Below are 24,673 nucleotides of genomic sequence, written 5' to 3' on the forward strand. Positions count from 1 at the left end.
GCAGGCTAAAGCTGGCCCTTGGCTTCCCCTGAATCATTAAGCTCCACCAAACCTGGGACTGTCTATCACCTTTATCTTTAGACAAAGGCCGTAGCTGAGTTCCTGAAGGGTTTCGGTGCTGGTGGACGGACCCCGGTGAGCGGGCTCCTAGTGCAGATACCACCAGGCGACGGCAAAATCTCCATCGCCGCCGACACATTAACTACTAAAACACCCTAAAGCAGCACATACAATCGCATACAGCTGCTCATAATTCCCACATGCTTGTTCTGATTACCGCTGAATAATGCATTTTATTTGTAGCCACTGATTATTGTTTCACGGTTTTCCAGAAGTGCTCAGTCTAATCTATTCTATTTATCATACAAACACCTGGGGTATTATTACCAAAAGGTATAATGTCCTGCCTCATATGAGTCATTGATTAAAAGAAACAAGCTTTTTAGAGCAAGAAAGAGCCTCCAGTTTGATTGGTAAAATGTTTGAACAGTTCAGAGTTGGACTGACGCTTGGGAATATGAGAAGTGTCACACTGCTACTGCCAGCCTCCCCTCAATTCACCTCAAAAGTGGCAGCTGTTCTGACACCCACAATCAGAAGTCACAACCCCCCCCCCGGTCAAGCCCACAAATCCCACAGCTCTGAAAGCAGGGCTGCCCCGGCCCAGCTCAGCCACCCTCCCACTCTGGGAACTGAACGTGCTCCTGTCACAGCACATTAATTACAGCTTTCTGTAACAAGCCACTGAAGGCACCGGCCCTGTCCAGGCAGACATGTTTGGGATCACCTCAGCGACTCTGGGGGGCTGCCGGTACCTTGCGGGCCAGTGAGAATGCACGCTCATAATTCCCTGTTTTTCTGGAGGGAGGGGGTACACGGCTCTCCGAAGTCCTTGGCACACACTCAGACTTTGAGTGGAGTACATGGTGAATTACACCTAATTACATCTAGTGGCCACTTTATTAGGTGTCTCGTCAATAGTGTCAGGTAGGACCCCTTTATTGTCCCCAGATCCACACCATAGACTGATTAGTTCTGCGTTTGGTGATGCCTCATTAACAACATGTCTTTGGAAACAGAATTGCTGCTGACTGGATATGTTTTGCATGTGGGACCATTCTCTGTAATCTCTAGGCACTATGGTCTTCCTTCTTACAAGCTGGAACCACCATGTCTGCCACCAACAATCACGTCACATTGAATGTCACTTAGATCAGTGTTTCTCAATCCGGTCCCAGCTGGTTCACGTTTTTGCTCCTTCCCAGCTCCCTACCAAAAATGTGGTCTGTCTGGGAGGGAGCAAAAACATGGACTGTGTGGGTGTCCCTGAGGACTGGGTTGAGAAACACTGACTTAGATTACACATCTTAGCCATTTTAATGCCTAGCTATGCAGTAAATCCACCTCTTGGCTTTTTTTTGCATATTGCCTCACTGTTTAGTACAGTAGGCCTTTTACATTAATGAATAAGAGTGCATAGTGAAATATTTACTGAGTATATATGCTTGAAGGACACAGTACATACACAGTAGGTGAAGGTGTACATGAAGAAGGACATGGCTATGTGGATGGCAGACTGCCATCCGAACAAGTGGGGCTACGTTTGAAAAACTCGGATATAACTTCCTGCTTAAAAAGACTGTATAATAAAATGTTAACACTTTGCAATAGGTGTGGTGTGGTGCTGCAGGGGTTAACACTGTTCCTGCACACCTCTGCGACCTGGGCTTAAGTCCACACCGTGGTTCTGTGTGTGTCTCTGAGCGTGTTTTCTCTGTGTATTAGTATAGAGATTTGTCTGGGTACTTGAGTGCAGAAATATGCTGAGGTGAACTGAGGCTGGCTGTCCTTTGGTGTGTGTCCCCCTGTGATGTGTAGGTGTCCCAGCCTCAGCTGTGCCCTGCTTTACACCCATAGGCTCAGGATGCCGAATACAACAAATGGCTACAAAAGATGGATGGTTTACTTGACATTATTTGTAGGTTTTTGTTTTTGTAATCGTTCAATACTGAATCCTCAGTGGTGGCCCAAAAGCTAACCATCCACACATGGCTAACATCGAAACATAGGGAGCCTTCTTCTTGGATTTCATTGACAGAGTCAGAAACCAAAGACCAATCCATGACTGACAGGGCCCCTGTTGCTGTGCAAATCCAGAGTGTGGTGTCTTAGCTGTAGGCAAGACAGAGAAACATCACGACTAACACCAAAGTAAACAAATGATAATTATTTTCTTTGACTCATTCCTTCATGGTAACAGTCCATGAATTCATTGGATGTTAATTGCGAATCACAAACACACCTACATATTTTTTAGAATCAGTCACTGCCTTGTGCAATTTAAAAAAATGTTTGTTTTTTTTTTTTTTTACCACAAACTGTAGCAGATCGGTCTAGATGAGAAAGAGAATGAACAAGCACTGAACCGAGTGAAACAGCAAGAAATTACATTCAAATAAGCAATTAAAATCGAGTAAATGATACAGGAATTGGATTTACGTCACAGATTGTTAATATCAGATGTTCAGTGCGTTCGACGCATTATGGTATGTCCGAGAATACTGCACAGTGACTGCATCGTTGGCATGTTTGGTAAAAACATTGCACCTTAATAAGACACATTTCCTAACATTAATCCATTATAGGCGTACCTATAGTATAAATCCGGATTAACAGCAGGACTGCAGGTGAGAATAAAGCAAGGCTCTTCCAATCTGGACCTACATTCCAAATCCATGCCTTGTTTTCAGTTGTCCCAGGTAGTTGGTTTAATTATTACTGATTCTGATTGGCCAGAGGCTGCCCACCTGGCTCACAGGTAAAGGAATGCTGGGAAATCAGCAGGGCTCAGCCCTTGAGGACCGTGATTTGAATAGCCCTGGAATACAGTTTTGGTCTGCCTTGTTCTTTCAGTGGCAAGTAGTTAAGATCATACTGAAATATTGTCATCAATCGACTTTTTAGTACTAGGCCTAGAAGCCTATCACATTTGTACACATGTGTCACCAACCACTTCGGAGGGATTTAATCTTTCCTGACATATAAAAAATGCTAAATCCCAGTGTGAAACAAGGTATACATATTTTGAAAACTGTGAATAAAAATTGCCTACAAACTCAGATTCATCGAAAGCAATAAATTAAAAATGCCTCGATAATGGCATGACTACGGGTTTGATCATGGTCAGATGATCAAAGTCTCCAGTTTATGGAGACATTAGCAAAATACAAATAAAAACAGTGATCTGCATGCACCGAAAGAGCGTAATATGCATATTATGAGTCACAGCAATGGTGACTATAAAAACCTCATCCCGTAAGGGCTTCTACAAACGATTCGTGATTATGTTTTAGAGGACATTTGAAAATTAAGATGGCATTCAAAAGTAGAAATAAAATAATGATTAAAAACGGAAACATACGTATTGCAAAGAGATAATCAGATCTGCTCATCGAAATGACAAACTATAGCATATAATATCAAGTTATGTCGTGCAAAACTACTACATTTAAATATTAATTTTTTTTTCCAATATAAGACTAAGCCTTACAAACTTACATAAAATTGAGCAAAATAATATACACCCAGCTTCTTCCCCGAAACCTCAGTAAATGAGAATTAATAAACGACCTAATAATTTCCAGAGACATGACGGCGAAAATGATCGAAGTGAGAATGGAAATAAGAAGAATAAGAATTTAAAAATAAATACGTTTTCCTTCACAGTTCACAAATATCGGTGTTTCTTGGCCACAAAACAATGGTAGGAAATGAGATACTTCTTGTCTGGGCCGGTGATGTACATTGAATCCTATTAAATAATAATGCCAGGGAGACCATATTGCTGGATCTATTTATATTGGTCATATTTATATTTATTTATTTCATTATATTTAGACGCACACATGATGTTATTCTTATTATAATTATTACCGAAAACAAAGAATAATAATAATGAAATTTCAAATTAAACAATTTTTGGTTACGTTACGATTCTCAATACGAATTTCTCATATGAATTTTTTTTACCACAGATAAACAATTGGTGGCTCGCGCTGGGACACGTAAATTACTAATTAAATTCTTTAACAGAATTAACTCCACCAGCGCACACAGTTAAGTTAATTGAATTGGTTATTACGCAAAATAATATATATGCTTAAACTAAACTTTTGTCATAACGTTTATTTCATAACGTTCGTACAACATGAATATTTTGCCATGATTATTAAGATTTGTGTGTGTTGCCACCATAAGTAAAGGGAAAAAAACACGTCCAAACATCCGTCGTTTTACGACACTGTTTCACGTTGCGATTATGGATCATTTTGGTGGTTTATTAATTCTCACTGTAGAATAAATGAACGTCATCATGGTCTCCAGGAGACGGAGCTCTTTATCGTTATGCTGCTGGAACTCCACGTGTGCTGAATAAGGATTAGGCGCGCGACGTGCTCTCCTCGTTTAATCGCATCCTCGTTCCCGCGCCGTAATCAAGGACACCTGCGTGCGATCTTCTAAAGACAGATCAGGAGTGACGTTATCCATCTTTGTAGAGGCACAGCCTGCTGGTCAGATGGTTGGGGTGGAGGGGAAGCAGTCATTTGAAGTGGGGCACCTTTCCCACAGTGTTAATGAGACCAAAGGCCTCCATGACGGAGATGAGAATAGTAGTTCCCAGCGGAAGCTGTGGCACACTCGGTCATGCACAGAAACTGATATTTTTAGAAAGACACATTGCCAGACTTTAGATTCCAAACCTTTGGCCACAAGTAAATATTCAGTCATGTTGTCTGTGTTTGATTAAACCCCGATCTCTTGTGTTTGGATTTTTTTTCCCATTACATTTGATGTATTTATATTTCCAGCACATACTGTATGTACTCAAATGAACCATCAAATAATTTTGTAGGTGTATTTTTACTCTGGTATCCCATGATTGGGTGGCTAGCTATAAGAATATAACTTGACTAATAAGAACCTGAGTGCAGTAACTGCACAAACAGAGCATGAATGCGCATCAGTGCAAAGGAGGACCTTGAAAAACACCCCACAGGGTGCAGTCAGGTAAAGAATGGTCCAGTGCTTCAGGAGCAAGTGCTGTTAAAACATTCTGTTGCATACCGAAGGCTTAGGATGGTCGATTTGACTAATCTCAGCTTTGATGCAGCACTAAATAAATAAATGTAATCACGCTCTCCGTGGCTTTCTACATGTCCCATTACAATTACGCCCTCTTAGAGGATTTGTAGAAGGTATCACAGTTGTTTCCATTTTCCCACGATTTGCTAAGCTGCGACAGATCTGTGAGAGTGACTTACATACATTTCAGAGAAGCCTGGCACTAGACTGACAAAGAATTCTTTCCTATGGGTGTTGGCCTTGCCTAGATGTATAGGACTGTCATAATCAAAACACTGCATAACGTGGTACACAGACAGGAAATAATGTCCCGAATAAGGCTTGTTATGCTTTGATGTTGAACTAACAATGAAAAATAAATGAATTTGTGCCAAATATCTGTGACTTTATACAGGCTCGTGCAGGGCTTATCCCATCCCTTACCTCCCCACCTCTGGATCCAGTGAGGCTGCTCTGCTGGTCTGACGACGACACCAAGGTACTTCATGGGACTGTTAGCTCACATCACGCTACCTCGACAGCATGGGCGTGGAGGAGGACCCAACGTAGTTCTGGGCAGGTCAGGAGCTGGAATGCAGCCTGGAAGGCTTCTGGCTGCCATTCAGTTTCAGTGGGAAATTACAGCCGATGCCTGCTGAGCTATTTTTCAGGGTAAAATGCCTGTGGCCGCTCCTTACAGAACACCTGACAGGTCAGAGAATTTTTCATACCAACAAGGTTTACGAAAGACTTAACACAAAGATGTATTTTAATCATTGTCCTTGTACACAATCGCAGCAAGCTTGTTCTACTGTCAATGAGCACTGTGACAAACCAACAAAGTTACTTTGTATGGGAGATTTTTGCTGCACATTAATTTCCTGTGAATGTTCCATAAAAAGAATGTTGTTTAGCGGAACTCTAAATTCTTTGAATTTATAAATCAGGATGATATGGTCCACTAAGCACTTACGCTGGAAATGTTGGTACGGTGTATTAAAGAAGTTAAAATGGGAAAATTACTAAATAAAACCATGTTTTATCATGGAAAACTACTGTGTGGCAGGGAGCTGGGACAGAGCAAAAATGTGGACTGTCTGGGGGTCCCCGAGGACTGGATTGGGAAACAATGTTCCTTAGAAACCCCCGGAATTGACTTATGTTTTCTGGTCTTCGAAGGCAGGCTAACCTTCGATCAATCAGTTGAATTAAAAGAAGATACAGGTGAGCTCCAGGAGAAGATCCATGCCTCTACATGTGAACAAGGTTCATAAAGTCAGACCTCGATAAAGCATCCATCTTTTTTGTTAGTCTTTATTTTTAACATTCATTTGGGAAGTTGGATAGCTGCAACACTAGGGCAGATTTCGTTTCTGCCTCCTGGAAGGTCCACCTTCCATTTTCTGGTTATTTAACTACAAGACCTCTTCCTACTTTGATTTTCAAGCAGCATGACTGAAAAAGTTTGGCACTCATAATTATTTAAATAATTCAGACAAAAACAAAATGAGATGTCTCTCGGTATACGCAATGGTGTATCAATAATTCATCCAGCAAATGTATCATTGAATTTTTGCATTTTGTTTTTCCTTCAGTATATTGTGTCGAACGGCAAAGGATACATCTACAAGGACTGTTTTATGAAAAACAATTAATAACTGAATACACAATGTGAAGCAGCACTGTACGTGAAGTCCGTGCACTGCAACAAATCAAAGCTCAGACAAACCTGTATAAGGCTGGTGCAGAGAAGCAGGACCGGTTACTGTGCACATAGCCCCTCCTCACTGCTGCTAAAGTGAGTGAATAATTAATCATGCTGTTTGTTTTCCCCTCACCCTCTAATTGATCACACAAAGAAGACTGACAACCCTTTAAATTGCAGTACCCACATTTCTCTTTTTGCGTCCTAGATGATTTTTTTCTTTTCTTTTTTTTAAAAAAGCAACTGCCTCATTGATCCATGCAATGAGAGCGAGTGGCACATGTGCAAGTCCATTTGCATAATCGCTGTGTTTTCTCCAAGCCATTAGTTATTGGCAGGCTTCAGTGCTAAAGGCGAGAGTGAGTTTGTGTGTTCATGGGAGTGTGGTGTGCACATGCTCTGCTTGCAGCTGCTCTGGAAAACTCAAAATGGATGGATACCTGTACATGAACACAGAGTCAGTATGGAAGAGGCACAGTTTGTTTTGTAGCATCGCCCAGCCTCAAAGAGGCAGCGGGAAACCCTGCTAGAAATGTCTGTAGCAGACTGAAGCAGCATCTTATTTTTTACAGTTGTTTTTAGGGGGAAAAACACAAGTTGACACTCTCCAGCTGAATGGTAAACCCTGGCAGCATTTCTCTCTCTTGCGCACACACACACACACACACACACACACGCACACACACACACACACACACACATTAGGTATCGATATCTTTGCAGGGACTCTCCATTCATTTCTATGTAAAAAGCCCTAATCCCATCTATGGTAACCTTAACCCCTACCCTGAAGACTTTGGGGTATTTTCATTTTTGGATTGCAGTTCCACCCCCCCTACCCCCTACACACGGGGTAGGTAAGTTTAGGCAGAGCAGGAGAGAAAAAGAGGAAGGGACCGGAGTAGAAAGCATGGTAAACAGAAATGATTAAACAGCAAGTGAGAGATAGGGAGGAATACAAGGCAAGAAATGAACACAGGGAATGGGGTGGGGTGTGTGCCAAGTGGACAAAGAGTGGTGCTGAGAGGCGACAGTGAACTGAGAAATCTGCAGTGAACTGAGAAATCTGCAGTAGGTAACACACCTGTGGTAATCTGTTCAAGGGGCGTGATGGTGTACTCCATTCACAGGGATGGCCAATATCCTCCATATGATTGGTGCATTTCATTTGAAATATTTCATTTAATAATACTTACACTATATTGCCAAAAATATTGGAACACTCCTACAAATCATTGAATTCAGGTATTCCAATCACTTCCATAGCCACAGGTGTATAAAATGAAGCACCTAGGCATGCAGACTGCTTCTACAAACATTTATGAGAGAATGGGCCCCTCTGAGGAGCTCAGTGAATTCAAACATGACACCGTGATAGGATGCCACTTGTGAAATAAGTCCATTTGTGAAATTTCCTCGCTATTAAAAATCAGACCTCAGACACAAGGAGGTAGGTCATGTAAAATCACAGAGCGGGGACAGCGCATGCTGAGGCACACAGAGTGCAGAAGTCACCAACTGTCTGCAGAGTCAATAGCTACAGACCTCCAAACTTCATGTGGCCTTCAGATTAGCTGAAGAACAAGTGCGTAGAGAACTTCATGGAATGGGATTCCATGGCCAAGCAGTTGCATCCAAGCCTTACATCACCAAGTACAATGCAAAGCATTGGATGCAGTGGTGTAAAGCACACCGCCACTGGACTCTAGAATAGTGGAGACGTGTTCTCTGGAGTGACGAATCACGCTTCTCTGTCTGGCAAACCGATGGATGAGTCTGGGTTTGGTGGTCACCAGACTGACTGCATTGTTCCAAGTGTGAAGTTTGGTGGGGGGGGGGGGATTATGGTGTGGGGTTGTTTTTCAGGGGTTGGGCTTGGCCCCTTAGTTCCAGTGAAAGGAACTATTATTGCTGCAGTACTCAAAACCACAATTTTATGCTCCCAACTATGTGGGAACAGTTTGGGGATGGCCCCTTCCTGTTCCAACATGACTGCACACCAGTGCACAAAGCAAGGTCCATAGGACATGGATGAGCGACTCTGGTGTGGAGGAACTTGACTGGCCTGCACAGACCCCTGACCTTAACCCAACAGAACACCTTTGGGATGGATTAGAGCGGAGACTGAGAGCCAGGCCTTCTCATCCAACATCAGTGCCTGACCTCACAAATGCTCTCCTGGAGGAATGGTCAACAATTCCCATAAACACACTCCTAAACCTTGTGGACAGTCTCCCAGAAGACTTATAGCTGCAAAGGGTGGGCCAACTCCATATTAAAGCGAATGTATTAGGAATGGGATGTCATTAAAGTTCATGTGTGTGTAAAGGCAAGTGTCCCAATAATTTTGGCAATATAGTGTATGTCTGTTATATTTATGTATATAAGTGAATGGCAAGTTTATTGAGAAAGCATGTGTCATGAATTCTTCTTGCATAAATAATATTTATTATTGGTACTGCTGTTTACATTCATGTGGGACCTGAGCCCCAGGATGTGAGCAGAAATACCACGCTTTTGGATTAACTCCAACAGTGCCCTGTCCAGCATTCACATACTTTGATGTTCTTTACTTCAATTCTGCCGCTGGTCAAATTTCCTCTTAACTCTGTCGTTAGGCCATCAGAGACTCAGAATCAGAGTTTTTGCCAGCCTCTGCTTCTTTGAAAAACATTTTAAAATTCATTCATGCCTCAGATCACAAATAAATGCACAGGTCTCCTTCAGATTAAAATACAACCCCCCGACGGATTTTGTTACTTTCCAGTCCTGAGTCTGACGGTGTGGCTGGCTTGCCTGACAGCAACGGATTGGTCGTCTCCCTAGGGCCACCCCAGTCCAGCACCGACATGCCTCTCCTCAGGGTCTCATGAATGTTTCCTGCTTCATCACCACTTAAGCCAGCAGTAAGACCACCTGTAGACAAGGTGTACATACTGTAGATGCAGGTCAAAGGACACCCCCCTGACAGGGCTGACGGTCTCTGGTCACCTGTCCTCAGAAGCACAACTGCTTCCCTCTCTGGCCTGGAGTAGTTGCGGTGGGTGATGAAGGTCATTTTACACCATCCAGCTCCAGGCCTGGGTTTCATTTTAACCCCCCTCCCTTTATAAACCCCCCAAATTGCCCAGCTGAAAGAACAAAGCCCACCTCCTTTCATTAAAAAAAAATTATTATTCACCCCCCCCCACTCACACACACACAAACGCTTCATATGTTTTTAGTCACAATAAAAACATATCTGAGTGGTGTCCAGAAATGATGCTGTCGTCGTTTTTGTTACCAGAAGGCTGACATTAAAAATGCATGGTCCATTTACACAGCTTGCATAATTAATCAGATTAAAAATATACTTCCAGCTCGCCTTCCGTTCCTCAAAGAGAAAGATCCTTTCTGGATTCCCAGTGGGCATTAATGTTCATTTTTCCCTCATAAAAAGATAAGGATTTAACTCTATTTAACTGGTGATTGTGTGTGTCTGTGATGGACATGGACAACTGGGGGAAGACAGAGGAGAGGAGGCGAAAACAAGCCTCATGGTGACATGTGGATAGACGGGGGGGGGGCAGCGACGGGGGGAAGAGGGTGAAGAGAGGTGAGGGGCCTTAGGTGACAGAGCCGCAGCGGTGGGGAGGCAGACGGGTCTGGCCACTGACAGCTACACTAATTATTTACAGTAGCACCGCTGCACTGTGATGCTAAGATGTAGCCCCCCGCTCCATGCCCCCCGAGGCAGCGGGGACCCTGCGCCATCTGCTTCTCAGACTGCCACACTCTGCCAGCCATCATTGTCACAGCACCAGCACCAGGACGGAGCAACAGGAGCCAGGAAATCCCTGAACATGTCCAACTCCCCACACGCACGTTTCCATTCTTCATTTCCATATGTGCCCCATGTGCTGTTCATATGATATATTTTGGATTCGCTTCATATATGAATTTAAAGGGGTAACCAATCAAATTAAGTACAGTTAATGGCTGTTCCCTAGTTGGTGAGACATATTAAGATCCAGTGACCTTGGCCATCTCGCAGCATATTTCTTCAAAGGTTCCCCCACACAGGTGTGCAGCCCTCACATGCTCAGATTCCGCCGTAGGCCCTGACGGAGGATGTCGCTGCCGTGGTGTAGGACCTTCGCTCAGAGAGATGTTACAGTGGCACCATTGCGCAGCAGCTTCTATTTCTAAGTGGCAGTGGTACAGTGAAGCCTGATGTTCTTCCAAAAAGGAGATCAAATGGCAAAGGTGCAGACATGTTGCGGGGGGGGGGGGGGGGGGGATGTTGTTTACACACTGCAGATGAACCAAGTGGATTCATAGTGGCATCTCGCCCACTTTGGCTCTCCAGAGAAACAGGTATTTCCAGGAGAGCGTCACGCTTGAGATAGCTGCCGGTTATCCGGGTGAATCCTCAACTGGGCATTAACATAAAAAACACTTAGATTAGTACCCACAGCCCTAGGGGAGGTTGGGGGGGGGGGGGGCGGTCAGTGCCCCAGTGACAACATGTATGGCCCTCCTGTGGCCCCAGTAAATATGTATGCCACTTGGGTCTGAAATAAATGTATTTTTATTACCTTTATCATTATTTACATTAACATATGTGGGCTATAATTTTGTGCGCTGGGAACAGGTGAAGCACAAACGTAAGCACATATTTTTGAAGAACTCAATGCAGGTGCGCTGGGTTATTGAGCTAAAGACAGAAAAAAAATCAAGCTTGTGGAAGAAAGACAGTCTAAATTGTCAGTGAGTTACATATTTGTAAAAACAGACAAACGTGACTGCAAAGCACTGCATAAATAACACTGGTTTTCAGAATTGTCTTTTGCTTCTTAACACTGGCAGTTGTGTGTAAGTAATAATTGCAGGACGCTGAGGTCAAATGCATCTGGCCCCCCACTAACAGAACAACTGGTTCCATTCTGCCTCCCCAAATCAAACTGGTCTAGAACCGCCACTGCATGGCACATCTCTGCAACTAATATACAGTTTTGGGTCTGATAGAAAATGCAGTTACTTTTGTTCAGTGCTTTTGTCATCAATTTTATAAAATAATAGAGAAGAAAAACATACCATTGCGCTAACATCTCTCCCTGCACTCTCGCTCATCCTGTATAACTTGTTTTCAGAACTGCCCTTTGGCTCCAGGAGCAATTCTTACTAGCTGAGGAACTTTAAGCACTTTAAGGTGCTTCTGTAAACAGTCAATGAAGACAGGGCCCTGGAAATATCATTTAAGGTCATTAGTAATGGCCAGTGGTGTATTTTTGTATATTCATATCTTTATGTATCATGTCTACGGGCAAAACCCCATCCAAAACAATAACAGCCTTAACCACAACCCAGCCCTAACCCTAACCACAAGTAACCAAACATAATACACGATTTTTGGCTATTCTAGTTTTTTGATTGCAGTTGCAGATTTTTATAAAATTGAGTTACACATTGTTGGGACTGTAAAAATGGACTCCACATTGTCCAAATAACAGGTTTTATCATATTGTGGAGACATTTGTTAACCCCCCCCCCCCCCCCCCACACACACACAGTTATATATAGAGGGCAAATTATACCATGCATTTGTTCTTCTTTCATTTGTTTGGTTTAATCAGTCAAGGAGTCTTTGGAAAAAAACTGTTGCAGTCCGTCTGATAATTAGGGCCAACTGTGGTCACCTTTTTAAACAATCAGGCCAGATTAGGCCATGCCTAATATCATATTAATCATATTATTGTTGTCTGCTACACCATCATTTAGAAGATTGCAATGAACTCAACATCAGTACTGATTATGTTCAAGGTAGCATACCAAGGCAGGAATCACTACTCACTGAGGGCAATGTGCTGAAACGCCACACTAGCCAAGGTGAGCTAAGCTAACCATGATGCCTGTCATGTCTGGTGAAAACTAAACACTACATTCCATGGTAAAAGCCTCCAATCAATGGTAAAGTGTGGTGTAGGTGGTGTCGTAGTTTCAGGATGCTTTATTGCACCTGAACTTTGGACGCTGTTATTGAAAGACCTATGAATTCTGCTCTGGGCCAGAGAATTCATTTTCAAAGAAGAGTTATGTTTTCATGCAGTGGGACACTGCATAACCCGTAGATACACAAGTAATATCAACATCAGATACTTTATTCACTAAGGTTCCTGTCTATATATTTCTAGTAGATTTTGCCTTATTAAAATGTAGTTGATTAAAAGCTATACACAGTAATGACAGCATAATCTGAAACTTTGTGTTGTCGTATTAAACAATGCAGTTCAACATGCTCAACAGTAAATTCTGTAATATACCTCGCCTAATTGATTTCCAGTTCCTAACTTTTGTGTAAATTTATAAACATAATACATAGACAAAAAGGGGAAACATAGCTAAAGCATATGTTTTACAATATAAAGTGTTTCCACTGTACTGCCGTTGAAAATATTTGTGGTATTACATACATTAAGTAACATATTAGCTTTGTGTCCAAGCTACGATTAGATGGCGGGTATCAAGCACACAAGGTAGGATCTGAGATGATCAAACAGCCCTGCTAGTAAAACCCTATTACATCTATTATGTAAAGTTTCAAATGAGTAAAAATGCCTTAAAAATCCTAATGACAGAAAAAAAGCTAAATGCATTATTATTATTCATTTCATACAAATGTGTTTTTACACCACTTATTATAACTGTCATTTGACGACCTTTCATTTATTAGTCCATTAGATCTACCCCTCCTTCCATCCACCAGCTGCCTTCCCGCTCCCTTTGTTGCGAGGAGGGCCTGGAGTCTATCCCAGACAGCAGAGTGCCAAGGCAAGGGACACTCTGCATGTGGTAAATTGAGAAGGTGGAGTATTATGCTGTGAATCTTTGTGTTTCTATGTAATTTATATTTACTAAATCTCAGGAATAAATGTTTTGATTAAAACTTTTATGAAGAGGAGCTATCAAGGAGCCAGCTCTGCGACTATTAGGCTAAACTTCCAAAGACAGCATCAGTACCACAAACAAGCGAAAGATCGTTGTGGGCAAAAGATACACAAACGCTGCTAAAAAAAAATATCTGTAGAGGAAATGCTATAAGCATGTTACTGTAGGCAATCGTAGATGTGAGACAATCAACACACAAGCAACTCCCAACAGAGAATCTAGAAAGAAACTACGTGGAACACACAATGACACAGAAGAACCATTAGTAGGGCCAAACAAACCACTTCACAAAGTCAATAGTAGATAATCAGTAAGGGTCAGTGGTAGGGCTGACGTTTTTGAGGAAGAGATGAGTCTTAAGTTGCTATTTAAGGATGTCAGAGACTCCACATTAGCTCACCGCACTGTCAATGACCCGCAGAGTAAAACATCGAGCAAGAGTCTTGTTTCCATGCCGTGGATAAATTATTAGGCACCATTCACCTGTCAGTGTTAAAAGGTTGGATGTAATACAGCCTCTGGTGACATGATAATTTGATGAAGGTTCTATTGATTGTTCTATTGATAGCTGAGCATCAAGGACTTGAATTCGATGCAAGCAGCAATAGGAAGCCGTTCAAGGGAGACAGAGGGATGTATCCTGCATCTAGGCTGATTGAATAAATGTACGTACACACACACACACACACACACACACACACATATAGGTTGTCATTACTCTTACTATAACTTGACAGGGATAACATTGACGTTCCAAGCTGGACAGTGATGTTGTGTTGAATAGTACAGCTGGCAGGGTAGATAAGAAGCTCTATATTTGAGAGATTCAGCTTAAGTTCCCTCATCCAGGCATCAACGTCTGTGAATCATGCAGAAATATGTGCTGAGACTAGTGTCCTCTGGAGTGAAGGTCAGGTAGAATTGGATGTCATCCACATAGCAGTAGCAGATTGAGCAGAAGTTCCCTAATCCAGGCTGTGCTGTCTATGAGGCAAGCAGAAATATGTGCTGAGACGGTGGTGTCCTCTGGAGGGAAGATCAGGTAGAGATGGATATCATCTGTGTGGTGGTGGAAGGAAAGGAGAGATGGTATGCAAAGAGAAGGGGCAGCCCCAACAATCAAATCTTGGGGCACATCAATTGTTGCATGATGTGACTTTGATACCACTGTCCCAGAGAAAAAAGCAAGGATGTATCTGAAAGGAAAAAACTCGAGCCATCGCAGTGCAGTCCCCATGATCGCAGTGCAGTCCCCATGATCGCAGTGCAGTCCCCATGATGTAAAGCTGAGAATGAGCAGATGGGAAGATCTGATGGATGACTATGTCTAATCCTGCAAAGGCTCACGCTTACATAAACAGGACGACTTAGCTTTGCAGAATATATTTTCAAAAAATGGATTGCAAAACAGATCATTAGAAAGGAGGGCTTTTTATGTTTTCCAATTATCTGTCTGGATCACTGCAGGGATGGGACCTCAGGCTATGGTGTTTGTATTGCTCTGGTCAGGTTTCCCTGCACTGTCAGCAATGATGCAATATAGCTCATTTTGTCAGGCTGAGGCTGGGAGTACAAGTTCTCCATCGACACAGAAAAAAACACAAGCAGGGATTTAACCACAAACTGAATGCTACTGGCACCTTTCATCACTTGCGTTCAAACCCCATAAGAACCACTGCACTGTACTTAGGTGTGAGATTTACCAAAGTAGCAAGGAGTGCATTTCTCTGGGGCTGAGAATGCGGGGAGGCTGTCGTAACTGCCCAGCCTAATGCAGGATGAGTAATGGTGTGTATCTCAGTGAGTTTGGGATGTGTGCTCACGTCTGGAAGGGAGATAACCCAAATCCCGGGGATGGCAGGGCAATCGTGTTACCGTCCTCAAGCATGGCCCTAACTCCATTATTTCGCCAGGGCTGACCCTGCTCTATAATCTTCACATGTATGTTGCTTTAGACCAGAGGTTCTCACACTCAGTCCTCAGGCCCCACTGCCTTGCTTATCTTCCCAGCTATCCCTGCCCTACACACTGCTGATTACCTGGATCAGGTGTGTTCAGTCAATCTGAAGCTGAAAGACAGCTGGGACTTGTGTGTGGGGCAGGGATAGCAGGAAAACAAGCAGGGCAGTGGGGACTTTGAGAACCACTGCTTTAGACAAAGGCATCTATGAAATAAATGCCCTTGAGAGGTAAAGTGGGCTATCCCACATGTCAGTCAAAAATGAGTTTAGTGTCCAATTATTGAGGGTCTATATATAGTTGAAATTTACCAAGATCTGTGCTACCTATGATGTATATGAATTGTAGGGTATAGGCACACTGATTTTATGAAAATATTTCAACTCTGGAGCTCATTTTCTCAAAACTTTGTTTTTGTGGGATAGCCCACTTTACCTCTCAAAGGCACATAAATAAGTGAACGTGATATAAAACCTTGACTGGTTCAATGGATAATGGTTCCTGATGGGTTAATGACGACATTAACCTAAAAAACGTACTGTTAAGAATGGCCAACACTTTTTTGTATGTTCATGGTGAAAGAGAGACATGCAATCAGATTGTGCCTAAAGTTCAAGCACAGTGGTAGTGTTTTTTTTATAAGTGTTTGTAACTGAGTTATGTAACATTTTCTCTCTAAATAAGTGTGCATTTTTATGCTTACATTTTATGGATAACACCCTTAAGAAATAGTCTTTGCTCTACAATTCTGCACGTGGTTTAGATTTATATACTAATAATTGTTCTACACTTTGATGAGGCGATGGAAGTTAAATTCCTTTTCATTTCTTAGACACACACAACATGCCACTAAATTACCCTGAGATGCACGCAAACATGCTTGCACCCCACGTTCTTACATCCTCCAAAGCACACATTACTTTCTTTGGCTCCAGTGAATACTCCCTTCCAAATTAATTTCCCCCGTGAAGCCCTTAAATTGGTACCATCCGTTCGGGGAAATGGGACCACACTCCAGTAATTTCACATCTGTGAAACACGTTCCATCCATTCCTCCAGCTAGAGGGGAACACGGCACCTATAAACTATTGTTATTACTCATCTTATCAAACTTGAGATGCCTGCACCGGTTGCATTGACTCTGCCTTCCATGCAGCCCCCATCCGGAACTCCCCCGTTAGTGTTCGGCTCTCCCCCAACGCAGCAGCTGTACTCAGATACCCCACCAAGCCCTGTGCTCCTCCGAGAAACTGGAGAAGCTGTTACCCTGATATCATAAATCTGCTCTAGAAGGCGGAGGATGTGTTTTTCTAGGTTTGGGGCCTGATTAACACAGTATCTATAGAGCAAGCAGTAGATGAGCTTTAACTCATAATGCAGGTTGAACACAGAATCCGCAGTAAGCATTGAGCATTAATCACATCAGGCACACTAACCAGCACCTTCAGCATGGACCCAGTTTCCACTCACTGCGATGACTCTATTTATTGTAGCCTCCTCCAGTGAGGATCTGCTGATTACCTCAGCTAATTAACAGGGGACTCAGACTGACTAGATTAACATGCTCTTAGGATCTTGTGCCGTGAAACAGCTTGAGGCCATAATGGAGCATGTTCTTGTTTATTGTTCAGTAGGGATTCCGCTAAGGATTTCGGATCTTATGCTGTCCAATTATCTGTGACTTTCCGCTCAAAAGGTGCCTCCAATAAGCCAAACCCAGTTAATTTGGTTGAGAGATGAAACTACAGTTTGTTACACATTACTACTGTCAGACGACCCTGCATTTTTTATCATTTAAGAAAAATAAAACAGAATGAAAGAATAAAAACATTTTACTTGAGGGGGCACAAATAATGTAGCAGTACTGTATATTCTTACGTAATGAATGAATTAACCAGAAATTAAGTATTAGTTACATGTACACGTTCATTCATTATTATTAATATCAATAATAATGACAATAATAATACATATCATTTGTATCATACTTGTTTACATTTGAAACAAATCACAAAGTGCTACAAAGTAAAAACATCATCCTACGACGTAAAACATCAAACATAAAAACATCATTTATCAATCATAACTTCCCCTAACTATAAGCTACCGTATTTGTACATGATTTGTATTTGAGTTAATAAGTTACTTTTGCAGCTCAACTAAACTGTCACCAAAACTTTAAAAATAGCTAACTGTTTTCATCCAGCTGAAGGATCCAGCTCAAATTAGGCTGATCATCCTTAGGTGATTTGGCTTGATGCTGTTTTCAGTAATGAAAGAAACATCCATCCATCCATTTTCCAAACCGCTTATCCTATTGGGTCGCGGGGGGTCCGGAGCCTATCCCGGAATCAATGGGCACGAGGCAGGGAACAACCCAGGATGGGGGGCCAGCCCATCGCAGGGCACACTCACACACCATTCACTCACACATGCACACCTACGGGCAATTCAGCAACTCCAATTAGCCTCAGCATGTTTTTGGACTGTGGGGGGAAACCGGAGTACCCGGCGGAAACCCCACGACGACACGGGGAGAACATGCAAACTCCGCACACATGTGACCCAGGCGGAGACTCGAACCCGGGTCCCAGAGGTGTGAGGCGACAGTGCTAACCACTGCACCACCATGCCGCCCCCTGAAAGAAACACGTTCTCAAAAAAAGAAGATAGAAAGGTTTTATTTCCCTGACTTATTCTGGTTGTTTTGCTGAGCCGGAGCCTATGGAACAGGCCTGATTTTTGTCTGACACCAACAATCAGACTACAGTTAAAATGACTTGGATCCTACATCTTAGCTGTTCTAATGCTTACGCCACACATTTCACACAGGAACTGAACCCCCAGGAAACCGGTCCCCATAAGGGGAAAAAAAACGGATATTTATCACGTTATGGGGACATTGTGTCCCCATAAGGATAGGTATACCCGCTCGCTCGCTCACACGCTCACACACACACACACACACACACACACACACACACACACACACACACACACACACACACAAGGATTATAGAAACACCACAAAAAAGGACCATGAAGTAACTAAACCCCAATTACAAATAGAGCCATAAAGGTGAGTCATGAGGTTAAATGCCAAGTAACAGCGCGTCCCAGATACAAAAGCCGTCTAACAAGCATTTTGATAAATGAGTTTTGAAAACATCATGAGTTCCAAAAATGCCAAATTACCTGTGCCTGAAGTGCAAACATTTAAAAAAAATATATAAAAGTATTTTGTCAAACAAGATATAAACTTCATAGATCTTTTTTGCATAGCTCTGGAGTTAATGAAAAAGTAGATTTCTACCTGCTTCATCCCTCAAACTGCAAGAGTTTTTCTCCTGAAGGACCATCCATTAATCTACTAGACACAGGTCAGGACTTATATGACAGCATTCCAAGAAGGAGTGAAGCTGAAAATGTGCCATTAAGCAGCAGAAAGAGAAACAGGACGGTGAAGACACTTTCGTGAGATTTTCTTTGTATCGTCTAACGAATAAACAATCCTGAACTTTTCAGGCTAGATCACAGTCATGATTTTACTCACACCTCTAAGCCTGACTGAACCAAGAAGCAGTTCAACTGAACTATTGTCACCTCTGCACTTCTTTCTGCTTTCAAGGCAAGTAAAGATTAGCTGCACATACTATCCTTTCTGACGTAAACATCTGCTGCGATAATCGATGGAACAGATCAAATTTCAGAGCTGAGATGTATGACGCATCCCGTTTAAGTAAATGTAGGTAGCTGAAAATCCCAGCCATGCAATATGTCTACTGTGAGCATGACCCTTTATGTCAGACACTGTCAACACGCAACCTGTCACTGCTCCTATCAGCTATCCAACATTAGACATGACGCAACTAGCCTGAAATATGTAGTACACAATTTTGCAGAGGGAGATGTAAATACTGATAAAGTTCAATTTTCAAAGTCAAACAAAAATTTATGGATTAGATTGTAGGTTTGATTTATTGGGATATGTTTCTGTTTAATGAAGAGGTCAATCATTTATGATGAGCTAGAATTATGGAAGGATTATGTAAGGTCATCTACAAATAATAACGCTATCTTGACATACTACATGAATGCCGGGCCTGCTGGGACAGTCGTATCCTTCATTATTTTCCCCTTGATTAAACATATAAAAATAATCAAAAACAGTAATATTAGCAGATAGCGCACAATGTCCTCGATTGTCTATTGACCTACTTCAATATCTCGTAAAAAAAAAAAAAATTATAAGTTAATTATATGGGAGACTTGGGTGTTAATGCTAAATCCCTGGGGTGGAGGAAACAGCGATGGAATTTTCGAAATCCATTTTCATATTTTCCTCTGACATCCTGTCCCTTATCAGTCATTCAAGATCATTTCAGCCGCTCAGTTGCTCTTCCATTCGTGCCCGTTCGCTGATGAAAGGCCTCATTATTTGCAAAGGAGCTGATGAAAAAAATATCGTTATCTACAATGTTAAAATGACCATCTGGTGCTTGAAAAGCCCTCAGAGGCAAAACAATGATGTTAATGCTAATGTTCTTGTTTTTGTGTGTATATCAAAACTTAGTACAAAAGGGAATGACAACATCAGGGATAGTTTCTATTATCTCCATCCAGATTCTAACAACGTCCCTAAAAAGGAGATTCAGATTTGTCACTGGGCCTGTGTTGCCTTTCATAAATTTACTACATCGGTGCATGACAATGTGTATATGGTCAGGGTTGTTAATGTGTACCAGGGCATAAAGCACATGTAAATGTGTCCTGCTTTCGCATAAACCACACGAAATGAAAGAACCTCAAACCTGACTTCGGCTGACAAGATGTTTTCCCCAGCAAATAAAAGCACAAGATGCCGCTGAGGAAGGAAACTCCTTTACACGCTGATATATTCAGGGCGCGGATATATTAGCCTTTCATTTGGACGATGAGTGTAAAGGTGTTTAAGGGTAGGTTAAGCTGGTGAGTCATGGGTCACTGGATTATCAGACGAGTTGCATGCTGTCCCAACTCTCCATAAACAGGACCGCAATGCAAAAAAAAAAAAAGTTTCTTGAGCCAAATAGTGTTTACCTACCTACTTGGGGAGGGATCATTATGGGACAAAATGGAATGAAGCCTAATGGTGCCAACAGGAGCAGAGAGGGCATAGACATACACTCAGATGGCCTTCACTCATGACCTTCTCATGGGTCTATAGCAGTGTTTCTCAACCCGGTCCACAAGGACCCCCATGTTTTTGCTCCCTGCCACGTGCTTGGAGGTAGCAAAAACATGAACTGTCTGAGAGTCCTCAAGGACTGAGTTGAGTAACACTGGTCTATTGAAACTAATGCACCCAATGAAAAAGCTTTAAAAAAAAATAAGACTTTGGAGGCACCGCGATTTCATTTGCCGTTAATGACACATTCATGATCTTTTTCCCCCACTTAGAACAAAATGAGCGTACATTTATCATCGCAATAATGGGGGACAAGAAACAGGCAGCGTGCTTCCTGTCAGGTTGGCCGCTTGTGAACGTTCCTGTGGGGTGTGAAGCTGCCTGTCCACGCGCAGGAGGTGAAGTGTGATTACCGGGCCTCTCCCAGCAGGCCGCCCAACTGGTTCCTGGCCGGGCCGGGCCTCACGCTTCCATTAATGCTCTCTGGCTGCCATCGTGTGCTTCCTGAGGGACGGGAACAGCATTCTAGCTGCGTCAATGGCGCGAACCTTCACCACACTCCATGACATGGACATCTCACGAAACTCTTTTGAATGCTTAACTGTGGCTTTCGAGAGCTGTGGCATTGCTTCAGTTTCTGACCTTCAGCGTGCAAGGTCATGTGATGAGTTTGAAAGACGCTGCCCAATAACTGTATGACATAAATATCATCAACATCTAGAACAGATGGTATAATACAGAAGTAATAGCTTCCCCCCTCACATGATGCAGTGTCTGGATGAGAAACGTATCAGATGAGCGGCAGCCTGTGGAAAGCCATGCGTACTGAGCGTGCTCCAGGCACCCCTGACCATCGTACAAACTGATCATACAAATGATCTTGTTTTTTCTCTCTAACGACAAATGACCTGAGACAGCTGGTGATGATGTCCCTGTTCACTGCACTTTTTTTTTTTGCTGGGCTTCTACCAGTAGCTCCTGGCTCTGATAGTAGGTCCAACTCCACTCAGATGGGACTGAATCACCACCAGTACTTTACTTGCCATGAGTGAGCTAAAAAAGTCAAAAACTCCACCGTTCGCCAAAAGGATGATGGGACAGCTTGTGATGCTTTCGCAGACTGGAAGTAATTAGAAACACTCGCTCCATATTTCATCTATCCTGCTCATCTAGTATTTGGTCACAATTTACTTATAGCGATACACTTAAAAATTAACATCCATGTTCCATATCTATGCATCTAATAAAGAATTTCAGTGACATTGAGACTATCCCAGGAATCACAAGTTGGGGACACCATAGATGGGATGCCAGTCCAGTGCAGGGCACACATAGACATGATGATTTAGTCACTAATTTACTTAACTGAACATTTGGAGACTGATGGATAGAGCTGCATAAACACAGCCACCTGGAGAGATGGGTGACCACACTGACTACATGTTTACAACTACACTGGCTAAGAAGTAACATTCGAAATGAACACAAGCTTGGGTCAGTACATAACCTGGTTGTGTATGTAACCAGACTAAGGATTCCAGGTAAGAATTCAGACTAATATAATTAGAACCCTTTCTAAAAATGTCTGATCAGTTCCAAGTTCAAGCTTAGCTTTTTTTTTTTTTTTTGAAAATGGTCAGTCTCCAGTTTTACCCTCCTATGGAGTCTTTGGCCCAAGCTGTTGCCCAATTTCCATCCTGCAAAATGAATCACAGCCAGTTTTTCAGCCAGGACCCACTGGGCTCGTGACAAGGGGCAGAGCCAACAAACCCACAAAACGTGCCCTAAATGTATATGCTGAGTCCCACTCCAGCTGACCCCTTAATTAAGCCTAAATGAGAGTTGGATTTAATACTGGCACTGAATAAGCACAATGAAGATTTTTTTTTTCTTTCGGATATGCGTCCAGATTGCTAAATTATAGCCTGTTGAAGAAGCCCAGTTCATTAATTTTAATCACCCTTTTTAAGGTTCGATCTGCTGGTCAAAGGCTTGTTTGTAGTTTTAACAGAACAAATTGTAGATCATGCATTGCCAGGCAGCCAAGGATAATTTTTTTTTTGTTTTGCTGAAACATCAGCAGATGTAGGAAGTCTGTGCAGCACAGGGAAGGGTGAATATGCACGTGTGAAGGCAAGATGTGCCAGGAAAGGGCAGAATCGCACGCTGCTCTATACATCCAGCTCATTATATCCAGCAACCATATAATATACCCATGTATTTTTTACCTGACCACTAGAACAACTTAATTAGTTAAAATTAAGTTAGTTAAGTGAGCTGGTGGGGAAATTTAAACACATGGAATGGCTGGGTGCCCCTGAGGAGAGGTTTGGGAACTGAAGCGGTGTTCATCTAGCCATCCAGCTAGACATCAGTAACGTTTTGGAGAACAGAAGAAATTACTAGTTTTTACTACATCGCTCTTTATTTGCTTATTTTATGTTATTTTATGTTAAATTGTGCTCTTTTGTTCTGAGCAAATGTGCGCTGACCACACAAATAAACAGCTTTAAACATTTCTTTTGACTACCTAAGACTTTTGCATAGTGCTGTAAGGATGGACAATAAAACTTTATTCCAGTTTCAGTATCGGCAGAATTACTGTATTTGGCATCTGTAGGACAGTATAAATGATGCACTGTACACTGAAGTGCAACACCATTTACAACAGAAGCACTGCAATATATAATGCGTACTATACGCCACCCAATGGCAAGAATTCCCAGCTTTGTACCCTGTGCTAGAGAAGCAGTTATTGGACAGATCAGTATGTGCATGCAACATTATATTATGTAGCATGTTTATATTAAGTGCTTTCTTAGGCTGCCACAGAAAAAGCCTGACTTGATTTATATTGATGCATCCCTATGACTTATATAATCTTTCCTAGTATCTCAGCTTTGTCATTTCAAAATCCCCCCCTCAAGTTACTCCAATAATTGCAGTGATCATCCAATATATCCATTTGCTGAAGTTCAACCAGTGGCATAGTAGATAATTAGAACCTCATTAAGTTAACAAATCGCAGTGATTGAGGTTGAGAAGGAATTGAACAAATTTTACACATTGGCTGGGGGGCCCTTAAGGAGAGGTTTACATGCTTACCGTCCAATAAGATGTCGGCAATGTGTAAAAAAACAAAAAATTCTTGTTACTTCAGTATAGCACTGTTTATTTGTATATATTCTAACGTAAAACTGATTTTTCATAAGGAAATATATTTCATTCAGTAGCTTTAAATCTTTTTGGAAATCTAAGCCTTTTTGCACAAAACGGTAAATGTCCCAGCATGCCTGGCATGTAATTGTAAATGTAATTGTTGTATTGTTGCATTTTTATAGTTAATACTTGCAATTCCCATTTGTGCCTTGTATGTTCACTGATGTCTTATGTGGTCCCTGTTCAATCCTCATGCGTCTCAAGTTATTGTGTAAATTACCCACCGTGTGTGTACCTTGATTCCCAGCATCTAGCCTCCCTGATTTTCCCTGCTTATCCTCGGTTGGGTGCTCGTTGGGTGTCTGTTACAGTCCTGTTCAGGACTACAATAAAGAGCATGTTCAGCCCCAGCAAGCAGGTCTCATTGTCCTTCACTGCTCTCGCAATTCCTTGGTTTGCCTGGTGTTACAATATCATTAACATACAAAAACCATGACGCTCTCATACTAATCTCTACCTAAAGGCTAGACGAAAGCCTGGATGACAAGGTGCGGAATGCAGACCAAAGTGACGGTTATATTACACCAAAGGTCAACTGCAGACTCATCTGACTCAGTCATACCGGATCTGAGACA

At 42.3% G+C, this 24,673-nt stretch overlaps 1 protein-coding gene across 1 annotated transcript in view; it reads left to right on the forward strand.

The window, feature by feature from the left end:
* The window catches only part of ubald1a (UBA-like domain containing 1a), a 400,799-nt gene that overhangs the window by 178,447 nt on the left and 197,679 nt on the right, over nt 1–24,673 (forward strand). The gene's annotated exons all lie outside the window — the stretch shown is intronic.

This window comes from Brienomyrus brachyistius, chromosome 5, assembly GCF_023856365.1.
Source record: "Brienomyrus brachyistius isolate T26 chromosome 5, BBRACH_0.4, whole genome shotgun sequence".
Lineage (NCBI taxonomy): Eukaryota > Metazoa > Chordata > Actinopteri > Osteoglossiformes > Mormyridae > Brienomyrus > Brienomyrus brachyistius.